The 18,924-nt window shown below is 38.9% G+C and overlaps 2 non-coding genes across 2 annotated transcripts; one reads left to right on the top strand and one right to left on the bottom strand.

Annotated features, from left to right (window-relative positions):
- The first annotated feature begins 7,401 nt into the window (after positions 1-7,401).
- LOC112536516 lies at positions 7,402-7,508 on the top strand. The gene has a single exon (XR_003080508.1). It is a non-coding gene; the product is annotated as a small nucleolar RNA R71 (small nucleolar RNA).
- A 10,870-nt stretch (positions 7,509-18,378) lies between these two features.
- Positions 18,379-18,485, bottom strand: LOC112536517. Its single transcript, XR_003080509.1, has one exon. It is a non-coding gene; the product is annotated as a small nucleolar RNA R71 (small nucleolar RNA).
- Between the last annotated feature and the right edge of the window lie 439 nt (positions 18,486-18,924).

Here is an 18,924-nt window from a genome sequence, read left to right as displayed (position 1 = left end):
ATTCCAAGCATTAGCCTCACTTATTGCTCAACCCACATTCTTATAGAAGGCATTAATAACCTGGCGATTGGACCACAGAGCAAGCTAAACCCCCACACAAAAGGAGGGGCTATCAAATCTAGTTAAATGACTTGAGACAAAAAGACACGCTTTTAGGAGGCACCCCAACTTCTGTTTAGTTTTGGAACATTTTTTTTAGTTGTAGTTTTCATATTTTATTTAATTTTTATTTTCAATTTCTATTATTTCTTTATTTTTCATTTTTAGCTCCTGCCGTGGACCAATAGAATTTCCACTCCACCAGCCTCGACGGATGATTAGGACAGTCCCCCTAGATCTTCTTTTTCTTTTCTGCGTTGATTAACTTTATTTTTCATACATGTCATGTACCTAGATATCATTGATTTTGCTTTTTTTATTTGTACATCCTATGCTGGGTACCCACTTTGTTTTACATTGAGGACAGTGTGTTCTTCAAGTGTGGGGTGGGTGTGGGTAAACCGTGTTTTCTCTTCTCTTTCCTATGACTTTTGGATGTGTCTGAAATTGCTATCACTAATGTTATATATTGTTAGAATGTTAGGACCTATGTTCTTCATGTCGCTTAAGCTTAGTTTGTTCTTTCATAATTAATGATTTAATTCACATACTTGTAATTGATTATCGCTCTTGATTTTTGTTCTTGAAAAGCAATTTCACTTTGTTCAATATGTTACTTTGGCTGGGTTAAACCGGTGCTGCTTGAGTTCTTTGCAAATTTCTAGCCTTTATCTTTGAACTTTGATTATGCCAATCTCTTATACCATTTATGTGATGATTCAATTGATAAGTTTGGGAACTAATTGCAAATTTTAGCTACTTCAAACGTGAGTTTTTGAACCAAAAATTGAGCATCCATTGCAATTATGCTCATGATTTTTCTTGTTTGAGTGTGTGCTGTACTTAATTTTGTTTCTACAACTTACTCTGTAATGCTTGTTGAGGTTACATAAATTTTTGAATACCATTAAATGATTTGGGCAACTTAGGATTCACCACATTTGGCCAAAAGCCTATCCTTTGTTTCCATTAATCAGCTAGTTTTGAGCCTTAACCTTTTCTTCATGATTTACACCTATACACTACGTCTATACAATTCTCTATATTTGTCTTTTCTTTCACCCTGTATACTAAATAATTATGTGATATGCTTCTTCTTTTATAGAATTATAGTGCCTAATTTTATTATAAATTCACTTAGTCCTTTTAATCATTCTTTGATGCTCCTTCCAATCCAAATTGTATAACTATTCTCTTTGTTTGTATCATTAACCATGCAGCCCCTGTGTAAGCTGTTGTGGCATATAAAGAAAAAGAAAGAAAAATTTAATTAAGTGTTTATTGTGCTTCTTTCTTAGCTATTTTCTCTTTTGGATTCAATTCTTTGAGCATCCTCTACTTCAAAGAAGGCTTAGTGAGTACTTTTGTTAGTTTCGCATTCAGCTCCTGAAGCATTCATTTTATATAATTATATGATTTTTCAGTATACTTTACACTTCTATCCAAATCTTCTTACCTTTACCTTAGCCATATTTCAACCCTTGTAAAGACCCTTTGATTTTGGTATTCATTTATTCGCAGTAGTGAAGATGGGGTTTATGAGCAAGCTTATGGTAAACAGATTTTGTGTAGGTGCACTGAGGGAATCTTTTTGTTTACCTGTAAACACTGTGAGTGATTTGAGAGATCCCTGTGAGGTAATGGTTCTTGGTCTTTAATGTTGAGTTGTTATATAAGTTGTACTTCGAGATGGTATTATTATAGTTCTTTTTTGAAGGTGTATGATTTGTTTAGCTACTTGAGTTTCATTCTTTATATGTTGAATAAGGTTAAGTTGTGAACCTTAGCATGGATTTTGAGGGGTGATTGTTGCTTGTATATGTATTGAGTTATTGATTGCTTGAGGATAGGCAAAAGCTTAAGTGTGGGGTGATTTGATATGCATTGTGTTACACATATTTATATGCCCAATTACTTCCATTTTTGTGCTTAATTATCTTGTTTTATGCTAGAATCACCTGTGTTTTGGTTCTTTTCATGTTTCAGGTGATCATCGATGGACATTATCAATATTTGAGGCAGATACGTGCGAATACGGACCAGAATCCATCAAAATTGAGCAAAGGCTAGCATTTCAAGGTTGAGCACGGCCTAGACTCTAACGGTGCTGAACTGATAGGCTACTTATGCAACCTACACCTAAGGCAATGAACCTATCGATGCAATCTAGCACTAGTGAGTATCAAGGTCGTATCCCTAGAGATCGGGTAAACGTAAAGTTACTACTGTTCGTTATGTAGTCTGAAATAAGGTGTGAGAAGTCTAAATTAATTAACTAAGGCTTATGAATGCAAATAAAGGAACAACAACAACTGACAATCAAAAGACAACCGTAACAAAGAAGCAAACCCAAAGGGGACCGAAGTGATGGAATTCTAAGGTTGATTTTATAAACTGCCACCGTGCCTAAATCCTGAATCGAACTCGGCTCCTCTCTCGAGCTCACTAAGTTCCTAAATCTGGACTAACCTAATAAAATCTCTTCTTATCAGATTATTATAGATTAGTGTTAAGCGTGATTTAGAATTATTAAGAGTTGTCAATTCTTAATCCGACGAGTGAATTAACCTTATTTCTAAGTGTTAACTACCAGTTCTTACTATTTAATTTCCAGTTGTAAAAAGCATTTCTCAATGTCAAGAAACAAGCCAAAAGACAATTAATTTAACGTCTCAAATTAATTAAATCAAATTTAATTACTAAACAGTAAGAAAATTACAAAAATGGCAGATAAAAATCCAATCATTAAACACAATCCATCAACAAAGGTGAACCCCAATGGGTTCGGCAGTCCTAGCTACTCATAATGAAAGAAACAAATACGAAAGGAAATAAATAATAGAAAAGAAAATGGAACATGTAACCGCTCTTCTCTCGAATCGGAGTGGGAATGTCGCAAGTGCCAATTCTGAAACCAGCCTCAAGTATGGATCTCGGATATCTCGGTCAATCCTCTAGAAACTTCAATCTTTGCTTGAATCCTCCAATTCAATCCTTTGAACTAACGTTGGTCTCCCAAAATGTCAAGAACAGAGATGTAGAAGTGAGGGGTCACGCGCGTAAAGAAGTCTAGAAATCAGAAGTGGAACCCTGTCTCATTTTACGTGCGCTTACTTAGGCAGAACTGCCCTAGCCCGTGCCATGGCCCATGCTAATATGCACAGCCCGTGCAATGGCTTGTGCCAATATGCATGGCCCATGCAACGGGCAAGGGAGGCCGTGCAATTGCCTGTGCGAAGGCCTCGAATTGCACGCTAATCAAGAAATTGACTCTGACAAACATCTAATATGCGTAAATCATCCATATAGCTTGGTTTCTGCCCGGAAATCAATCAATTTCCCATGAATGAGTCCAAAAACCTGAAAAACTCATAAACATACGAAAGTGCGATCAAACAGGAATAAAGATGACTCAAATACACGAATAAACGACTAATAAACAATCAATAAATATGCATAGAATCATCTACATCAAACTACCCCAACTTAAGCATTTGCTTGTCCTCAAGCAATCAATAACTCACTCCTCAAACAGATACCAAATAACTTAATCAAATACTTTGCAGGAGGTTAGCTCAAACAAGTCTTAAGACTCGGTGACGAATTTCCTTAAAATCCCCAAATCACTAAATCCTTGAGACAGAGAACAAAGTTAATAAAGATGCTAAAATTAAAATGATAAATCATCCAAACCTGAGAATTCGAGAACCATGCCTTACAAGATTTCACTCGAAACACACAAGTCTATATAGGTGAAAAGAATATCGCTAAGCTCTGAACGCAAAAGTACAGAAAAAGGTGCTTACCATAAGCTTGCTTATAGATCCGATCTCCACTACTGTGAAATAATCAATAAACATGATCAAAGGGTCTTGAGCCAGGTTGTAATGGGGTTAAGGTAGGGTACGGAGAAATATGGAAACTGAGCTGAAAATTGCTAAAAAATTATGCAGGTAATGCAAGAATATAGCCAAGGATCAGATGTTGTACCAAAATTGAATACTAAGTTGCTCTAATAATAAGATGATGCTCGAAATTTATTATTATTATTTTATTTTTATTTTATTTTATTATATATATATATTCTTTTATATATTTTTCTTTCTTCTTCTTTTTTTTTAATCCTGCAACAACAGATAATGCAGGATGAAGTAATACAATGCTCAATCAAAGTACTAAAATGATATGTGCCATTTGGATTGAAGGGAGCATCTACGAAAAATCTAGTAATTTAGTGAGTATATGCAAATTGATCCAAAATGAAATGCAGCATAAACGTACATAATTTCTAGCAATAATGGTAGAAAGAATGGTAGAATGAATAGAAGTGATAAAATGAGTGTGAGAGGTAAATTACAATGAAAGAAAAAGGCTAAGGCTCAAAATGGGTTCACTAAGGAAAAACAGGGTTAGGCTTTTGGCCAAATTGTATAATTCCTAAGTGCCCAAATCATCTCATGACTATAAAAATTCATGTAATCTCAAAAGTCATCACAGAGCAAGTTCTAGCAGCAAAAATTCTCCACAATGCTCACAAATAGAAAATAAAAGGAGCACAAAAGCCTCACCATTTGAGTGGGATAAAATTGCATAAATTCTCAAACCAAAGTTTAAATAATCAAACAATCTAATAAGCATCAATATTAATAGTGTTTTATATCCGAGATAAAGTAAAATGAAAAAAATTAAGGAAAAACACCAGTTTTACCTGGCTTGATTGAAATTAAGAGATTCATTCATTGCCTTCTTTCAACAAGATTCGATAAAAAACTATACGGGTATCCATTCAAAAGAGAAAAATTATCAACTACTTGATTAAAAAAAAACTCAAGATAAAGAAAATAAGAATGAATGGACTCAATCAATAAGGGAAATGAAAGCAAGATAAAAACAACAAAAACAAAATTGGTACCCGCACAAAAACTGAAAAGAAATAAAATACGCACAAAGAAACAAATTATGGGAGTCCACAAAACAAAACAAAAAAGAACTGGAAAACTAAAAGAAAAACAAGACAATAGAAAGAGATAAAAACTAGAAAGTCTACTGGATACTACCCTTGATGTGTGCTTTAACACTCCAAAATATGTTAGTCCTCAAAATTACGCATGAGCATCGAGTAAGCTAACTCATGCAAAACTCAAGAATAAACACATTCCAAGCAACATCTAGTAAAAGGTTCAATAAAATAAAATCTCCTCAAACTAAAACAAACTGAAGTATCTAACTAAAAAAAATAACTACATAAATAAAAAGATGTCCAAAAATTCAAAAAGCATAAATAGATTCGGGAATGCCTCCCGAAGGCGCTTCATTTTGTTCGAGTCGTCTAGCTGGACTCTGCAGCAGCATTCTTGCATCGCGGGCAAATTGAGAAGGTGGGCTCAATGTAAGTTGGGGCTCGAGGCATATAAGCACAATGAGAAGGTCCGATGTGTGCGGTAGATGATCAAGGAGGTGCTCTCTGCACCGATTTAGGATGTCCATTCATCCACTCTGAATTCTGGCTAAGTGACCTGTCAAAAACAAACTTGCAACTACCCTTCTCGGGTCTATCATGGCACAAAGTCTCAAATTGATACAAGTTGTTTTCTTCATATGAATAACACATATTAACAAGGAAAGAAACATGTATAGCATCATCCATTTGTACATCATGTGGTTGTTTATTACATGCTGGACCAATTCCATCAATACTACAAATGGCATGAACATGGTCGGTGGAAGAACTGTTAAATGGGGGTAAACTAAAAGTAACACAGTCATCCCCTACATTAAGTTCTAACTTCCTCTCAAATACGTCTATTTTAGCTCTAGCTGTGGCAAGGAAAGGTCTCCCCAAAATCAATGGTACACCATGCTCATTATCCATATCCATAACCACAAAGTCCACAGGAAATATGAACTTATCTACCTTGACTAGAACATTCTCCATAATTCCCCTAGGAAGCTTAACAGAACGGTCAGCTAATTGAATGCACATCCTAGTGGATTTTGCCTCCCCCAAACCTAGCTTATTGAACCAACTAGTAGGCATGACATTTATGCTAACCCCCAAATCAGCTAATGCATCATTAACACATAAATTACCTAAAGTGCAAGGAATAGTGAAACTCCCTGGATCCTGACGTTTCTCTGGCAACTTGCTTTGAAACACCACTGACCACTCCTCGTTAAGCTGAACATAGGCTACCTCCTCCAACTTCCTTTTTTTGCTAAGTATGTCCTTTAAGAACTTGGCATACTTAGGCATCTGCTCCAATGCATCAATAAAAGGCAAGTTAATATGCAGTTGTCTAAAAATATCTAAAAACTTGCTGAACTACTCTTTTGCCTCGTCTTGTTTGACTCTAGCAGGATAAGGAATCCTAGGTTGATATTCCCTTACTAGAATTGATTTCACCTTTTATCCCTCAAGTTCCCTAACCTTACTGCTCGCCTCAACCTGCACATCAATAGTGGAGTCATAAAAAATAGGCTTAGAAGGAGCTGAAACTAACTTACCTGAACGCAAAGTGATGGCGTTCACGTGCGCCCTCGGGTTAGAATCAGTGGTGCTAGGGAGCGCTCCTTGCTGCCTCTCAGACAACATCTTAGAGATTTAGCCAATCTGGGTCTCCAAGTTCTGAATCGAGGCCTGATGGTTCCTAAGTGCACTATCAGTTTGTTGGAACCTCATCTCCGTAGACGTTACAAACTTCATTATAAGCTCCTCTAAATTTGACTTCTTTTCCCGTGGAGGAGGAGCTTGTGCAGGCCCAGCTGGCTATTACTACGGCTGCTGATGAAGTCTTTGAAAACCAGGTGGACCCTGAGCATTATTATTCCTCCAACTGAAGTTGGGATGATTGCTCCACCTAGGGTTGTATGTGTTGCTGTAAGGATCGTTTTGCTGCCTTGGGGCATTCCCCACATAGTCAACCTGCTCAACATCAGCAGACACAGCAGAAACAGATGGAAAAGTAGAGGAAGATGAAGCAAACATACCTCCTGCAGTACAGTTCGCACTGTAGTGCGGGCCACCATAAAACTCGCAGCCAACGTTTACTACATGAACCGACATCTGGAGTTGGTTAAGCTGCCAAGGCTGCTGTATAATCTATTTGGTTAACCACTCCTTGTCTTCCTGGTCGGCTCCTAGAGGATTGCCATTGATAATTGTTCATGGCCATTTCCTCTATCAAATTCTGAGCCTGCTTGGGCATCTTACTGTTTAGCGCCCCACCTGTTGCAGCATCCACCATCTGCCTCATCGTAAGGTTTAACCCGCTGTAGAAGGTTTGAACTTGCATCCACACTGGCAATCCGTGATGTGGGCAGCATCTCAAAAGATCCTTAAACCTCTCCCATGCATCGTACATGCTTTCATCATCAAACTGCACAAAAGAAGATATGTCATTTCTAAGTTTTGCAGTTTTAGCGGGAGGAAAATACTTATATAAAAAATTTTCGGCCAACGCCTTCCAAGTAGTAATCGTCTACTGCGGAAGAGATTGCAACCATCTCTTAGCTCTGTCCCTCAAGGAAAATGGAAACAATCTCAGCCGAATGGCGTCATCGGCTGTTCCATTTATCTTGAATGTGTCACAAATCTCTAAGAAGTTAGATATATGAGCATTGGGATCCTCGCTGGGCAATCCTCCAAACTGCACACTCTGCTGGATCATCTGGATAACGTTGGCTTTTATTTTAAAATTGTTGGCCACTATAGCAGGTCTAACTATACTAGTTTTCGTTCCATCCAAAGATGGTCGAGCAAACTTGTACATCGTCCTCTGATCGTCATCAGCTTGGGGGTTGAGGTTCTCCATCGCGTCAACTCCTTGAACCTGAACTGTAACTCCGTCCTCCTCCTCAACTGCCTGCAAACGTCATCTCAATAATCTGAGAGAGTGCTCCGGGTCAGATAAGGGTGCTTTGGGATCAGGGTTAGAGCTTCTGGTCATAAACTACCTGAAACCGAGAACCAAACAACCACCAATCAACAAAAATAATAAAATAATAAATAAATAAACAAAATAAAGAATAAATAAATAAATAGATAATGACTAAATTAACACAAAAACAATTCACTCTAGTTCACCGTTAATTCCCCGGCAACAGTGCCAAAAACTTGATAGGCTACTTATGCAACCTACATCTAAGGCAGTGAACCTATCGATGCGGTCTAGCACTAGTGAGTATCAAGGTCGTATCCCTGGAGATTGGGTAAACCTAAAGTTACTACTATTCGTTATATTATTTAGTCTGAAATAAGGTGTGAGAAGTCTAAATTAATTAACTAATGCTTATGAATGCAAATAAAGGAACAACAGCAACTGACAATCGAAAGACAACCGTAACAAAGAAGCAAACACAAAGGGGACCTAAGTGATGGAATTCTAAGGTTGATTTTATAAACTGCCAATCTTGCTACCCGTGCCTAAACCCTGAATCGAACTCGGCTCCTTTCTCGAGCTCACTAAGTTCCTAAATCTGCACTAACCTAATGGAATCTCTTCTTATCAGATTATTACAGATTAGCGTTAAGCGTGATTTAGAACTATTAAGAGTTGTTAATTCTTAATCCGGTGAGTGAATTAACCTTATCTCTAAGTGTTAACTACCAATTCTTACTATTTAATTTCCAGTTGTAAAAAGCATTTCTCAATGTCAAGAAACAACCCAAAAGACAATTAATTTAACGTCTCAAATTAATTGAATCAAATTTAATTACTAAACAGTAAGAAGATTACAAAAATGGCAGATAAAAATCCAATCATTAAACATAATCCATCAACAAAGGTGAACCCCAATGGGTTCGGCAGTCCTAGCTACTCATAATGAAAGAAACAAATACAAAAGGAAATAAATAACAGAAAAGAAAATGGAACATGTAACCGCTCTTCTCTCGAATCGGAGTGGGAATGTCACAAGTGCCAATTCTGAAACCAGCCTCAAGTATGGATCTTGGATGTCTTGGTCAATCATCTAGAAACTTCAATCTTTGCTTGAATCCTCCAATTCACTCCTTTGAACTGACATTGGTCTCCCAAAATGTCAAGAACAGAGGTGCAAAAGTGAGGGGTCGCGCGCGTAAAGAAGTCCAGAAATTATAAGCGGAACCCTGTCTCATTTTACGTGCGCCTACTTATAGGCATAACTGCCCTAGCCCATGCCACGGCCCGTGCAAATATGCACGGCCCGTGCCTTGGCCCATGCTAATATGGATGGCCCGTGCAATGGCCCATGCAATGGCCCGTGCCAATATGCATGGCCCGTGCAACAGGCAAGGGAGGCCGTGAAAATGTGCATGGCTGTGTAATTGCCCTTGCGAAGGCCTTGAATTGTGCGCTAATCAAGGAATCGACTCCGACAAACATCTAATATGCGTAAATTGTCCATATAGCTTGGTTTCTGCCCGAAAATCAATCAATTTCCCATCAATGAGTCCGAAAACCTGAAAAACTCATAAACATACCAAAGTGCGATCAAACAGGAATAAATATGAATCAAATACACGAATAAACAACTGATAAACAATTAATAAATATGCATAGAATCATCTACATCATGAACCATCAACATTTGATCCTCAAAGGTGGCCTTTCGGCACGGTTTCTGAGGCCACCACAGTCTCCATCACGGCCTGTAGTGGCTCAACACCGGCGAGGGCACGGTCATGGAGAAGAGGCTGCTTTTCCAGACTCGAAGGTCCAGCACGGCCTAGACTCCGCTCGTGCTGACTAGCACGAGCTTGACCACAGCCGTGCTAGGACATTTATATAGGCAAGATCGATTTATTTTGCTAGAGTTCAGTTTTCTGACTTTAGATCTCATATACGCGCGTGAGCCACCTTTTTCTAGACTTTGGCGTTCGACTTTGGGAGACCATTTCGCATATTAAAGGACGAATTTCAGTGGTTTAATCATCATATTGAAGATCAAGAGTGGATTTGGAGGCAAATCAAGAGGCAATTCGAGAGATCAACCGTAGTGTAGATTCGAATTTTAAGTTGTTCATCCAATTCGAGAGAAAAGGGTCTATCTATTTCATTTTCTTTATTCTTTCATTGTAATTGAATTCCTAGTTGTTTTAGACATGAACATGTGTAGCTAGATCGATTAAACCTATTGGGATCGTTACTATGTTAGATTGTTTGAGTTCCTTTTTGTATTCTTCTTGCTTTAAGTATTAATAAGATATCGCATTATTCATGAGACATTGTGAATTTTGTTCCTTAGATTGCTTTCTTTAATTGAGAAATTCATTAAGTAATTAGAAATTTGAATAGCGAACTGGTTAATAATCACTTAGAGATAAGTGTAATTAATTAGCCGGATTAAGAATTAACAAAGCTTAATAGAGGCAGATTAAAGCTTAAAACTAACTTAATAATCGATCGTTAGAAAGAGATTCCAACTTTAGGTTCTTAGGTTTTGGAATTCTGTTATCTTAAGAGGGAGACCGAATTCAGTTAAGAATTCATCCACAGGTACCATAATTGGACTCATCAATCTGTTATATTTTCTTTGATTGTCAACTAGTTTAGGTGACCACTCGAGAAAGGTTTTATTTCTGCAATGATGTCGATCCCCCAAGCTGTAAAGGGCCAGGGAAACATTAAGTTATGCAACTTGGTTTTAGGTATGTGACTCAAGTCATTATACAACCGGCATTCACAACATTTCCTTACCAATGCTATGCAATGCTTTTCCATTATTAACCAATAATATCCTTGATGCATGATCTTCATGGTTAATACTATGTTGGGTAACTACTTAAGCTTTTATTTTAGTTACACATCAGAGCTGTACACCCGACACCATCCTGTTATATAGGACTCTCTCATGGCTAATGTAATTCCTGGCTTAAATCTGTAGCGAACACCTTTCCTTAGCAGTCGCCCTTCCTCTTGATATTCTATATTTTCTATAAACCTCTTCAGATCGTAGAACCTTGGTTTCTCTTCTGATCCCATCTAAACTTGCATTACCTGATCCCCTTAATAGCAAGGCATACCCGATTTCATAGTCACTAATGGTTTCATCGAAAGCTGCAAGGGATTGATGCACATAGACTATAGGGTAGCTAATGCACTCGACATCTGATTCTCATCTCGAGGCAACTGTACAAAGGAACACTTGGAGAAATTACATATGGCTTCAATCTCTCTTCTTCTACTTCTCATTCCTTAAGGACTTGTTGGATTACCAGCATGGAGTCCCACAGACCATCAACTACTTAGCTCCCAATACCACGATCGTTTCTAGTCTGAATAAATATGCTTCGTACTCCACCATGTTATTGGTCACTCTAAAGTCTAATATAGTCTAATCTCTTGGCTATTGGCAGCATTTCTCCTTCTGGCATGATCAGAACTACTTCTAACCCTACACTTCTTGCGTTTACAGCTCCATCAAAGTACATCTTCCACTCTTGGATCTTGATTGCCCTAGATTTTCATCAGGAAACTCTAGATCCCAAGGGTCATCTTCTTCAATCGCATTCTCAACTAAATACTCCACCTTGGCCCTACCTTTGACCACCTTGTTAGTGATGTACTTAATGTCAAACTCTGTCAAGAGTACTAACCATCTATCTGCTTCCCTGTAAGAGATGGAGCTTCAAACAGATACTTCAGTGGGTCTATTTTTAAAATTTTCTGCACTCTATAAGATTGAAAATAGTGCCTTAACTTTCTTAGAGCCCATATCATGGCTAGACACATCTTTTCCACGAGGTTATACTTTGCCTCATTAGGCAATAACTTCTTATTGAGATAATAGATCGCATGCTCTATTTCATTGGGCCTGCACTATGCTACCATTGCTCTTATGGCTTCTTCTTCCAAGGCTAAGTATAGAATTAGCATCTTGCCATCCTTTGGCAGCTTCAGTAACGATAGCTTCATCAGATACTCTTTCATTTTATCGAAGGCCTTTTGACAATGTTCATCCCATACAACGGGTTCATGCTTCCTCGACAGCTTGAAGATAGGATCATTGTGAGCTTTGAATCTACTAATGTATTGCAAGCGTCCCAGAAGACCTCTGACTTCTTTCTCCGTGTTTGGCACTGTCATCTCTTGAATAGCCTTGACCTTGTCCACATCGATCTCTATGCCTCGCTTACTTACTATATGCCCTAACAGCTTCGCTGATGTAACTCTGAACACACTCTTCTTAGGGTAGAGTCTCAAGTTATATCTTTCCACTCGTCTTAAAAACTTATCAAGAACCTAGAAGTGCCCTTCCTTTATTTCGAACCTTACCATCATGTCATCCACATATGCCTCCACCTCCTTATGCATCATGTCATTAAACAAGGTGATGGTTGCTCTTTGAAAAGTTGCTCTTGCGTTCTTTAGTCTAAAATGCATAACTTTATAGCAGTACATTTTCCATCCGGTGATAAATGACGTCTTTAGCTTGTCCACTATTGTCGCTATGATCTAATTGTACCCAAAGAACCTACCCGTAAAGGAGTACATCACATTCGAGGCGGTACTTTCGACTATTACATCTATACGAGGAAGAGGAAAGTCATCCTTAGGGCATGCCTTATTCAAATCCCAGTAGTCCACGCACATCCAGACCTTACCATCCTTCTTCAGGACTAGGACAATGTTTGCCAATCAATCAGGGTAGTCTACCATGTCAAGGATATTGGCTTTAACCTACTTAGCAACCTCTTCTTATATTTTCTCTGCCATTTCAGTCTTAATCTTCTCAGCTTTTGCTTGACCGATCTGATGTGCAGATGAGTCGGAATATGGTGCTTTACTATTTTCCTGTCTAGACCTAGAATGTCATCATATAACCAAACAAATCTCATTTTTCTTTTTTGTATTGTTCTTTCGAGTTCTCTCCTCTCCTTAGGAGTTATATCATGAGCTATCAAAATATTCTATTGAATTGCATCTGTGCCTAAATTAAATGAATCAATTTGTACAAAATTGATGTCAAATATGCACATATCATGATTATCAAAATGCACACTACCATCAGGAAAAACATCACACCAGTAAGCAAATCATTCATATCACTAATCTTAGAAATGAAAGAAACATCGTGCTCATAAATTTCAGACGTTATTATATAATCATAAAAGATATGAATAATATTATCTTCTATAAGAGTAGCTAGCTTCTCTTGACTCATTTTCTCCGGCGAGATCGAGAACTCTTCTAGCTTCAGCTCCTTTATCTTAGTGGTGACCCTCTCTCGGACTTCCTTGATACTTAGCTTGACCATCCTATTGATGATCAGGTTCTTGAAGACCTTGAACCCCGATACCTCAGTCCCAACTATAGTGACAGGTTCAGGTTCCCTAGATTAGGGCTTGTACTCCTGGATGAATACGTCTTTTGGATTTTTACCCTTTGTTTTGCCCTCGTCTTTGTTTTTAGGATAACTTAATCCATGCCGAGTCTTCTAACCTTTGAAGTCCAAAAACTTTGCGATACCTTGTTGATTCTTTCCCTGCCCTATTCCAAGCATGATGTTCATCTTCTTGACTATGCTGGCTACTTTAGGATCCATGTAGTCCTCATAGAGAACAGTAACTTGAAATCTAGTGGGGGCATCCAGCTCCTTGACAGCTTCTTGGATAGTCGAGACAACCTTACCACCTTTAGTGTTGATAGTGACAATCTCGCCTTCATGAGGGAACTTTACCTTCTAATGCATAATGGAAGGAACTCCTCCTAGGGCATGGAACCATGTCCTTCCCAATAACAGTGCAAAAGTTACTGGATGTCCAAGATAGTAACTCCACCTAGGATTTCATAGGACCCATAGCAGTGCTAAAGATGTTCCTTCCACATCTCTCTTCGTCTTATTGCAGGGCCTTATAACCATATCTGATGGTTTCAGCTCTTTCATAGTCATTCCTGGCTTAAGGAGTATGCGAGAAGGACACACGTTAATAGCTAACCCATCATCCACCATCACATATTGGGTTCTCTTCCCTTTAACCTCTAATGCTATGTGGAAAGTCTTGTTGTGGTCTCTTCCCTCAAGTGGTAGGTTCTCATATAAGAAAGTGATCATCTTGCTGGTCTTTGTTAGTTACCGTTTTGATAATTTCCTTATGGTAGTTATTTTGCTAATGTTTATACTAGACAAGGCTTGGATTAGAACCTTTCTATGATCAGATGAATGCATTAGAAACTCCCACATGTTGGTTGTCTTCTTCTCTTTCTTCAATTGCTCTAATAAATTAGTATCCCCCTCTTCAAATGCATACTTATCTTGCTTCAATTCTTGTACCCCGGCTTTATTACCCTTACCTATTGGCTCGGTATCCCTATTCACTATTTGCCTAAACGTCCTTGGCCTTAGTGTCTTGGATTTCACATTCATCCTAAGAGCTATACCAGATGTCGATAACCATGACTGACTTCATTTCCCCTTCTTTCTAAACCTCTAAAATACAAGTCTCACAATTTGCTTGATCACCATCTGACCCCCAACCACTTGGCACAATATCCTCAATTCGAATGTTGGTCGAAGGAGGCCTCAAATATCGAATCTTAGGCTTCACACTCATTCCGAGGAAGTTGCTCAGCTTGCCATTCCCCATAGTCCATCAAGTCTTAAATATCGTGCCTGAGACAATTGCACTGGTCCATCACATGCCCGAAAGCCTAGTGATACTCACAACACTAGCCATTCTGAGGCCAAGGACTACCATTCGACAATTGAAGCTTGAGTTTTTTGCTCTATTTTAGATGACAGAACACCCCAGACAGTGGCACTTTTAGCTCAGTGAAGGCTTTTTGTGTGTGGTTTGGTTCTGGTTTTGGCTCGGGCTGGGATATGTCTTCGAAAGAGTTCATGACCTCCTATTCGCTGAAGTCAGAATTGATCATGGTCACTTGGTTTAGGGGTGGTGTGGCCCTGTAATTTGGTAATGGACTTCTTTTGGTGTTGGATTGGTCAAGGTTGGTCAGTTTTCCAACATCAATAAGGTCTTGAATTTGCAGTAGGTGTTGGGTTTATAGCTGGGTGCGTTAGGGTTAGGTGGGTTCTCAAGGGTTGTAGGTTGGAGCATGCCATTCTTTACTAACCTCTCGAAGATTTTAAACAGAGGTTGCTTGAAGTTGGAGAACTTCCTCCAGTGTTGCACAACGTTCACATCTAGGGTCTTCTCCCTCCACCTTGGTTATTGGCCCTTCCAGTAGTTCTTACAATTTTTCTTTTGTCATTTTCGATCTCTTTGACTCGTAGCCTATCGCTATACAAATCTATTAAGGTCTTCGAGTTCATCATCTGCAACCTTTCAACCCATCCTGGAAGAACTTTTCAGACCACCATGCGAACTTGGTCCTTTTCAGAGGACCTGTTCTTTATTAATCCAGCCTTTTTCCTCCATCTGGTCAAGATATTAGAGAAAGACTCATCTAGCTTTTGCTTGGTGGACTAGAGATCTCTAATTGACACTTCCAAATGAGTATTATAATTTTATTTCTTAACAAAAGAATTACATAAGTTACGTCATTCAACTTTGGTGGATTTTTCCAAACCATGGTACCATTTTACAACAAGTCCTTCAAGAGACAGCACAAATAGCTTGACAATTTGGGTTGTACTCAACTGAGTAGTTCCCATAATTGTCATATACTATTTCATATGAACTTTCAAATCACTAATCCCGTTGAACTTGATCATTTTGGGCATTCTGAAATTCGCAGGCAGCTTGTCTTCACTTGTCAAAACCATCTCTTCAAAATCATAGCTAGGGTCCAAACCCTTGATTTCCAACATGCCTTGCATTTTGTCAAGCCTAGCGCTCAAGCTGCTTACAACTTCATTGGTAGTAAAGACAGTCTCCCTCTTAGCCTGGTCTAGCATAAATGCATCGAAGTTCCAAAAATTCTAAGGTACTCCCCTCCTAGTTGGGTCCTTAGCATTGGCATTAGCAACAATAGTAGTATTAGTTGTAATGACAACAGTAATTACGACGACAACTATAACCGAGTTAACAATAATAGGGGGATTAGCTGGTGTAATGGGAGCAACAGATGGGCCTTGATTTGTAGCCATCCCAACCAAGAGTTGTTGGAGCTCTTTCGAAATCACACCCCATAAGTTGCCGATGACGGCATTCTTGAGGATCTCAAAGTCTTACTTGTTAGCTCTTTCATTAGCCATTTCATATGTAACTTCAGTCTCTTAATGCCTTAGTCTTTCAAAATGTTCTAACATAGGTCGATTTCTCGGAGAAATGGGTATTGATGTAGATGATTCTATGCATATTTATTGATTATTTATCAATCGTTTATTCATGTATTTGAGTCATATTTATTCCTGTTTGATCGCACTTTGGTATATTTTGAGTTTTTTAGGTTTTCGGACTCATAGATGGGAAATTGATTGATTTTCGGGCAGAAACCAAGCTATATGGATGATTTACGTATATTAGATGTTTGTGGGAGTCGATTCCTTGATTAGCATGCAATTTGAGGCCTTTGCACGGGCAATTGCACGACCATGCACATTTGCACGGCCCGTTGCATGGCCTCCCTTGCCCGTTGCACGGGCAGTGCATATTAGCATGGGCTGTGGCACGGGCTAGGGCACTTCTGCCTATAAGTAAGTGCACGTAAAATGAGACAGGGTTCCGCTTCTGATTTCTAGACTTCTCTACGCGCGCGACCCTTCACTTTTGCACCTCTGTTCTTGACATTTTGGGAGATCAACGTCAGTTCAAAGGATTGATTTGGAGGATTCAAGCAAAGATTGAAATTTCTAGACGATTGACCGAGACATTTGAGATCCATACTTGAGGCTGGTTTCGAAATTGGCACTTGCGACATTTGCACTCCAATTCGAGAGAAGAGGGGTTACATGTTCCATTTTCTCTTCTGTTATTTATTTTCTTTTGTATTTGTTTCTTTCATTATGAGTAGCTAGGGCTGCTGAACCCATTGGGGTTCACCTTTGTTGATGGATTGTGCTTAATTATTAGGATTTTATCTGTTATTTTTATAATCTTCTTACTGTTTAGTAATAAAGTTTGATTCAATTAATTTGAGACGTTGAATTAATTGTCTTTTGGGTTGTTTCTTGACATTGAGAAATGCTTGTTACAACTAGAAATTAAATAGTAAAAACTGGTAGTTAACACTTAGAGATAAGGTTAATTCACTCGTCGGATTAAGAATTAACAACTCTTAATAGTTTTAAATCAGGCTTAACGCTAATCTGTAATAATCTGATAGGAAGAGATTCCATTAGGTTAGTGCAGGTTTAGGAATTTGGTGAGCTCGAGAGAGGAGCCGAGTTCGATTCAGGATTTAGGCACGGGTAGCAAGATTGGAAGTTTATAAAATCAACCTTAGAATTCCATCATTTCGGTCCCCTTCGGGTTTGCTTCTTTGTTACGGTTGTCTTTCGATTGTCAGTGTTTCTTTATTTGCATTCATAAGCATTAGTTAATTAATTTAGACTTCTCACACCTTATTTCAGACTTGATAACATAACGAACAGTAGTAATTTTAGGTTCACCCGATCTCCAGGGATACGACCTTGATACTCACTTGTGCTAGATCGCATTGATAGGTTCACTGCCTTAGGTGTAGGTTGCATCAGTAGCCCATCAAGTTTTTGGCGCCGTTGCCGGGGATAAGTAACGGTGACCTAGAGTGAATTGTGTTTGTGTTAATTTAGTCATTATCTGTTTATTTATTTATTCTTTATTCTTTATTTTATTATTTTTATTGATTGGTGGTTGTTTGGTTGTCGGTTTCAGGTAGTTTATGACCAGGAGCTCTAACCTTGATCCCATAGCACCCTTACCTGACCCGGGGCGCTCTCTCAGATTATTGAGACGACGTTTGTAGGCAATTGAGGAGGAGGACGGAGTTACAGTTCAGGTTCAAGGAGCTGACACGATGGAGAACCTCAACCCCCAGGCCGATGATGATCAGAGGACGATGTACGAGTTTGCTCAACCATCTTTGGATGGGATGAAAACTAGTATAGTCAGACCTACTGTAGCGGCTAACAACTTTGAAATAAAAGCCAATATTATCCAGATGATCCAGTAGAGCGTGCAGTTTGGAGGATTGCCAAGCGAGGATCCTAATGCTCATATCTCCAACTTTTTGGAGATTTGTGACACATTCAAGATAAATGGAACAACCGATGACGCCATTCGACTGAGATTGTTTCCATTTTCCTTGAGGGACAGAGCTAAGAGATGGTTGCAATCTCTTCCACAGCAGACAATTACTACCTGGAAGGCATTGGCCGAAAAATTTTTATATGTATTTTCCTCCCGCTAAAATTGCTAAACTTAGAAATGACATATCTTCTTTTGTGCAGTTTGATGATGAAAGCATGTACGATGCATGGGAGAGGTTCAAGGATCTTTTGAGATGCTACCCACATCACGGATTGCCAATATGGATGCAGGTGCAAACCTTCTACAGCGGGTTGAACCTTACGACGAGGCAGATGGTGGATGCTGCAGTAGGTGGGGCGCTAAACAGTAAGACGCCCGAGCAGGCTCAGAATTTGATAGAGGAAATGGCCATGAACAATTATCAGTGGCAATCCTCTAGGAGTCGACCAGGAAGACAGGGAGTGGTCAACCAAGTAGATTCTACAGCAGCCTTGGCAGCTCAGGTGGAGCTTTTGACCAAGAAGATTAACCAACTCCAGATGTCGGTTCATGCAGTGAATGTTGGCTGCGAGTTTTGTGGTGAGCTGTACTACACTGCAAACTGTACTGCGGGAGGTATGTTTGCTTCATCTTTCTCTACTTTTCCATCTGTTTCTGCTGTGTCTTCTGATGTTGAGCAGGTTGACTATATGGGGAATGCCCTAAGGCAGTAG

The sequence above is a fragment of the Ricinus communis genome, chromosome 4 (assembly GCF_019578655.1).
Source record: "Ricinus communis isolate WT05 ecotype wild-type chromosome 4, ASM1957865v1, whole genome shotgun sequence".
In the NCBI taxonomy this organism is placed as follows: domain Eukaryota; kingdom Viridiplantae; phylum Streptophyta; class Magnoliopsida; order Malpighiales; family Euphorbiaceae; genus Ricinus; species Ricinus communis.
Note: the sequence above shows the minus strand (reverse complement) of the source record. Positions and strands in the feature narration are given on the sequence as shown.